Source organism: Octopus bimaculoides, chromosome 25, assembly GCF_001194135.2.
Source record: "Octopus bimaculoides isolate UCB-OBI-ISO-001 chromosome 25, ASM119413v2, whole genome shotgun sequence".
Taxonomy (NCBI): Eukaryota; Metazoa; Mollusca; class Cephalopoda; order Octopoda; family Octopodidae; genus Octopus; species Octopus bimaculoides.
In genome coordinates, this window is record NC_069005.1 from 10,996,375 (window position 1) to 11,003,188 (window position 6,814).

Consider the following 6,814-nt stretch of genomic DNA (forward strand, 5'->3'; position numbering starts at 1 on the left):
GCATAATATTAATGTTATTTATTATTAGTGCAGTCGATAAATTGCTTAGCTGTATTTCATCTGGGGTTTTGTGTTAGGAGTTCAAATCTTGCTGAGGTCAACTTTCCCTTTCATCCTTTCAGAGGTCGATAAAATAAAGTACCAGACCTCATTTTTCATCATGAGATTTTGTGACCCTAGGTATTAAATATGAAAGAAAACATACAAATACATAAATCATTTATTTTTTGATGAACAATATACATATAATATAGGTGTGTGGTAAGTAGCTTGCTTGTCAATCACATGGTTCCGGGTTCAGTCCCACTATGTGGCACTTTGGGCAAGTGTCTTCTACTATAGCCTGGAGCCAACCAAAGCCTTGTGAGTGGATTTGGTAGACGGAAACTGAAAGAAGCCCGTCATACATGTGTGTGTGTTTGTCACCCCCACCATCACTTGACAACCAATGTTAGTGTGCTTATGTTCCCATAACTTAGCGGTTCGGCAGGAGAACAATAGAATAAGTACTAGGCTAACAAAGAATAAGTCTTGGGGTCAATTTGTTCGACTAAAGGTGGTGCTCCAGCAAGTAAAAGAATAAAAGAATAAAAAAAGTAGTCAAAATAAAAGTAATTTTAGGATTTGCTTCAAGTACAAAACTAAACCAAAGAAAAAAACCAATGTGATGGGTATGCTTGGTTCTTGCTGCACAACAAATTAAACCTTGGTGTAATATTTGACACTGTTGGACGTAAAGCATCTTCTATGTTTTTCAACATTGAACAATATTTGGTTTTAATAAAGGTTAAGGCTGAAAAAACTGTTTCATATAGGTATGCGGTGCTAAATGACAAAAGAACACGTAATGCCATTTCAGAAATTGTGAGAAATTCAGTTTTAACTCCGATCCAGAATTCAGTCAAAGATTTTTTGGTAAATTCAAATTTGAGTCACTTGATAACTCAGAGAATTCCTCTTGGACTTTATACGGTAGATGATTAATATCATCAATGTCAACTGAAAATGGTTTCTGAATCCAAGATGATAACTTTTTGAAATTAAAATTCGATATGAAGTATTTGCGAAACTGTGTTTCTAGGGTATTTAAGTGGTCTCTAATAACTGTTGCAATTAAATTTTTACAATTATGCTTTTCAATTCAAGTGTTTGAATTTAATTTTCGCAACCCATAGTTTAAGAAGCACTGGTTTAAATCAATAATATTTACTTTCTAAAAGAAGGCACAAAGCCTCAAATTTGGAGAAGCTTTGTTGATTAAGTAAACCCCAGTATTTTATTGGTACTTTATCTTATCATAACCCAAAGAAATGATAAGTAACGCTCCAACTCTGCAGGGTTTATACTCAGAAAGTAAAGAGCTTGAAGATATACCAAAGCATTCAGTCCAACACTGATGACTGTGTGTGGTAAGAAGTTTGCATCCTAACCACATGGTTTTGTGTTCACTCTCACAGCATGGTAGGTAACTTAGGTAAGTGTTGTCTGCTATAACCAAGGGCTGATCAAAATCTTGTATGTGGATTTAGTAGGCAGAAACTGAGAAATACGTATATGTGTGTGTGTGTATTTATATATGAATACGTGTGCATTGATATATACTTTGAAATGACTAAACATGAACTGCTATTGGAACTTACATACCATGTACAGGAATCTTTTTTACCACTTATATGCACCATATTCCTCAAATTGTTGAACTGCAACTACAACATCTTTATATATCTTATTTCTACTTTCATTCTCTTATTTCCCTCTATATTCCCTATTTCCTCCTTTTCCACAATAATTTGAACTCAAATATTTTCTCACACCGTCTCTGATGAAGGGATAGCCATAATATCACAGAAACAGCTGTAAGACTATTTCATTATAAATGTCCTGCCTGGAGTCTGGTGCAGCCCCTCAGCTTACCAGCCCTGGTCAGACCGTCCAACCCATGCCAGCATGGACAATGGACGTTAGATGATGATGATGAAAAGACAAAGACTGGCAAAGCCACATTAATGTGACATGGGTTTCTGAAGCAAGAGAAGAATCAGTCAAATTGGGGACTCGTTTCTGAACCCAGCCAAGGATATGACAACAGTATTCCATATAAGGACAGATTGTGGACTGATAGAGATACAAAATGGCCTCAGATGTGAGGTAGTCCTTTGACCTACTAAATCACAAGGCTTTAATCAGCCCAGGGCCAGAGTTGAAGACACTTGCCCCAAGTTGCCACTCAGTGGGACTGAACCTGAAAACCATGTGGTTGGGAAGCAAACCTTACAAACACACAGCCAAGCTTGCATCTACTGGACACACCAGACTAGATCATCAACTGCCTTCTTTCTCACAAAATTTCTGACTTTTGGCCAGTGGTTTGGCATGGTTTTATGGTTAGAGGTATTTGATTCGCAACCGTAAGGTCATCTATTCAATTCCCAGCAGTGCATTATGTTCTTGAGCAAGACACTTTATTTCATGTTGCCCCAGTTCTCTCAGCCAGCAGAAATGAATTGTACCTGCAGTTCAAAAGGGCCGACCTCGTCACAGTCTGTATCACACTGAATCTCCCTGAGCACTACGTTAAGGGTATGCGAGTCTGTGGAGTGCTCAGCCACTTGCATGTTAATCTCATGAGCAGCATGACACAGAATATGACATGGCTGGCCCTTTTCAACAACAAATACAACTCATTTTTGCTAGCAGAGTGGACTGGTATAATGTGAAATAAAGTGTTTTGCTCAAGGCCACAATGCACTGCTGGGAATTGAAATCACAACCTTACTATCATGAGCTGAATATCCCAACCACTAAGGCAACTGCTCCACCAACTTTGCTTCCTTTTAACTTCCAGAAAAATGAATATTTTTTAGTGAAATTTCCTACAAATACACTTCAGATGATGTAAATTACGATTATATCAGAATTTAAGGAGTTGATATAAGTGATGTGTGTATGTCTGCAAGCCCACCGATTTTGTTTTTTTATATATAATAATCCAATATAATTGTAATCTACGCCATCTGAAAGGTAGTTGTACAAAGTTTCGTTAAAAAATACACAATTTTCTGAAAGTTATGAGGAAACAAAGCCGACTGTTGTGAATTTTCCGAAACTCCTCCACCCAGTTTCAGAATTTTTTTCTTTTTTTTTTTTCTTACAACAAATTCCGATATAACAGTAACCTAACCATCAGAAGCATATTTGGGTAAATTTTTAGATTAACACCCGCACGATTTTCACTAGGGTGTTAAGGTCAGGGTTAAGGTTACGGTTAGAGTTTTAGGGTTAGAGAATTCCGTCCCTAACCGTAACCCTAACCCCCTAGTGAAAATCGTGCGGGTGTTAATCTGAAAATTTACCCATATTTGTAGACAATTTCACCAAAAAATACATCCATTTTTTTTCTTGGACGTTATGAGAAAACAAAGTCGGGGGGGGGGTATTTACACATTTGATTTGGTAAACCAAATGAAATAAATGAGAATGGAGTGAAATATCAATTCTTTCGAGAGGTAAAAACAGTATCGACCAGGTAAGATTCGCAAATACGACGTTTAGCTACGTTAATGGAAACGACTTTTAATTAAAGGTGCTCCAACCGTCCTTTTCTGTGTGTGCCCGCGCACAATATCCACTCCCCACCCTTTTTTTAAAGCCAACAGGGTATGTTTTGACAAAAGATTTAGCTGCTATTACAAGCAGGTCGAACGACCACGTAGCTGAAATTCACACTCGCAGGCCAATTAGACACGTTGTTGTTTAGTCTTATGTCAGCACTGAACAAGGAGATTTATGATCAAAGGTCCCAGTCCTACCTATCCCGCCTTTTTTTATTATTTCTTTTTTTAAGGGCCCCTCTACAACTTATTTAATGTCTGTCCTTCCCTATTCCTGAAAAGTAGGAAATGTGACTGCTATTTCTAGCAGACCACGTATTAAAGAATCAGTCGTTGACAACATCGTGCAGACAGATCTGTACGTGTGTGTATGTATGTATATATATATATATATGTGTGTGTGTGTGTGTGTGTGTGTACATACCTATACATATATGTACACCACACACATACATATATACATGTGTATGTATAGGTATGTACGTATATATATATATATAACGAAGGCATACACAAAACAAGGACATACTGTCTTCCTATAACACATCCAAAATTGATTAAAGGAGTAATTTTTAGTTACTTTCTATCGTAATAATATTTATTTAAAAAAAAATACAAAAAAAAAAAGTGAATGAGAGAAAAAGTTTTATAATGAAAAATATAATCTAATATATTACCTCATTTTCGATTTCAGCAATTTTTTCTAGTACACCCATTGTGACAGATTAATTAAATTCAGTTTCCCTGAGAGGACGTAATTAATAAGCTTCTGTTCTTTTTCTTTCTCTCAAAGACCTGACTAGAAAAATACATGGATCAAAGAACCATATGCCGGGAGAAATTTTACCGGAAGTATCGCCGCTCCGCACACTAGAGAGTCACTTCCGGTTATGATTATTTTTTCCTCCTTTAGCGACCTCGTCATCATCATCATCATCATCATTATCATTATCATTATTACGATCATCATATATAGTTTTCTCTAAAAATAAGGTTTCGATCTCGTGGACAATCACTTCGGTCCGTCCGTCTTCTCCCGCTGTCCAAATACATGGAGTACCGTATGCCGGTAGAAATTTTAAAAGTTAGTGCTGCTGCTTCGCGTACTAAAGACTTGTGAAGCTTACATTGTCTGAAGATCGATTATCCCCCCTTCAGCGCCATCATCATCATCATCATAACACCGAATTGATCATCAATTAGATTGTTCTCACAAAAACCATTTTAGCTTGTGTGGAGATGTGGTTGAGAGGCTAGTTTTTTGTTTTGTGTATTTTTTTAGTAGGCCTTGGTCACTCTGTGTCAGGTTATATATACTGACAGTGAATTATTTCCTTGTTGGTCTTAAATTGCTACTAGCCACTATGATTATTTTATAGATTTCACATAACCATTTTGTGAAATCAATCACTGACTCCAATGCCATTCTCCATAATATTGATGGTAATTTGGCCTCTACCACCTGTGATGGAATGAGCAATACTAAGGAGTATTAATTTCCCATACGAAATTAGCATGCTAATCTAATACATCTCACTCAGAGTGGGGAGGATTTTCTCCCCTGTAAATAAAATGAGACCATGTGCTTTTGTGACTAAAGAGTCTACGACTCCTATTTCTAGCATTACTAGTGCTCACTGCATCCTTGTTACTCTTAGTGGTGGTGATTTATTTCCTTGTTGGTTTTAAATTGCTGCTAGCTATCTTGGTATATATACATCATCATCATCATCATCATCGTCATCGTTTAACGTCTGCTTTCTATGCTAGCATGGGTTGGACGATTTGACTGAGGACTGGTGAAACCAGATGGCTACACCAGGCTCCAATCTGATTTGGCAGAGTTTCTACAGCTGGATTATATATAATTTTGAGTTTTTAACTTTACAACTTATGTCTCTTTACAATTTAACATTTTTTTGATTACAGATTGCTCAAGGATGTCCCCTGGGTGGCAACCACCATAGACTGTTAGTTGGCCCACAACATGGTCCTACTTGGTGATGATTGCACACTGGCTGGACCCCAAGACTCACATGAGACAACACGTTGCCCTGGCCTGCTCTTGGCTCAGAGGACATCACACTTTTGATGTTCTCACCCAGGCCATGGTGGACATCCTTTACAAGTTCCGTCTGCAAGACGACAAGGTGACCAGGATCATGACAGACAATGGCAAAAACTTTGTTAAAGCATTTATGCAGTTTGGTACAGAAGCTGATTTCTTGCCAGGCATTCCCGATCTGGATGTGGAGGGCATAGAGGACGTAGACCTGGACATGGATATCAAGGCTGGAGATGTGGATGAAGTTGAGTAGATCTCTGTTGATGCCATCCTTGATGAGTCCAGTGGCCTGAGCCTAAGCCTGCCAGTGCTCATGAAGTGCACAGCCCATACATTCAACTTGGTAACCAACGTGGATGCTGACAAGGCTCTTGACAGCGCTTTGTTCAAGTCAGCCTACAGGAGGGCCATGTCTAAGGTACAGTGGCTGTAAAATCGATAGAGCCACGGCACAGTGGTAGCAGACAGCATTCTGGACGCATTGAAGAGAAAGTTGGTGCTACCTTCCATGCCAAGTTTTACCTGTTCTAGCTGGAGCAGTGTAATAACAGCCAAGGTAGCAGAGTAATGAACACCATGGAGACCATTGTAGAGACAACCCTAATGAAAACCAATGAGGTGGGCAGCAGCACCACCAGCAATAAGGATGAGGAAGATGTGCCCACCACTGCGCATGCATGTGTTTCTGTGTCTTTATGTCTGTGTTTGTCAACCACCACCACTTGACAACCGGTGCTGGTGTGCTTACGTCCCTTGTAACTTAGCGGTTTGGCAAAAGAGAATGACAGAATAAGTACCAGGCTTTAAAAACATAAGTACTGGGGTCAATACATTTCACTAAAAATTCTTCTAGGTGGTGCTCCAGCATGGCTGCAGCCAGATGACTGCTACAAGTAAGAGATAAAAGATATCAGATTATCGAAATTCTTTGCATAGGTGTAGGAATGGCTGTGTGGTAAATAGCTTGCTTACGAACCACATGGTTCCGGGTTCAGTCCCACTGCGTGGCACCTTGGGCAAGTGTCTTCTACTATAGCCTCGGGCCGACCAAAGCCTTGTGAGTGGATTTGGTAGACGGAAACTGAAAGAAGCCCGTCGTATATATATATAGATATATATATATGTGTCTGTGTTTGTC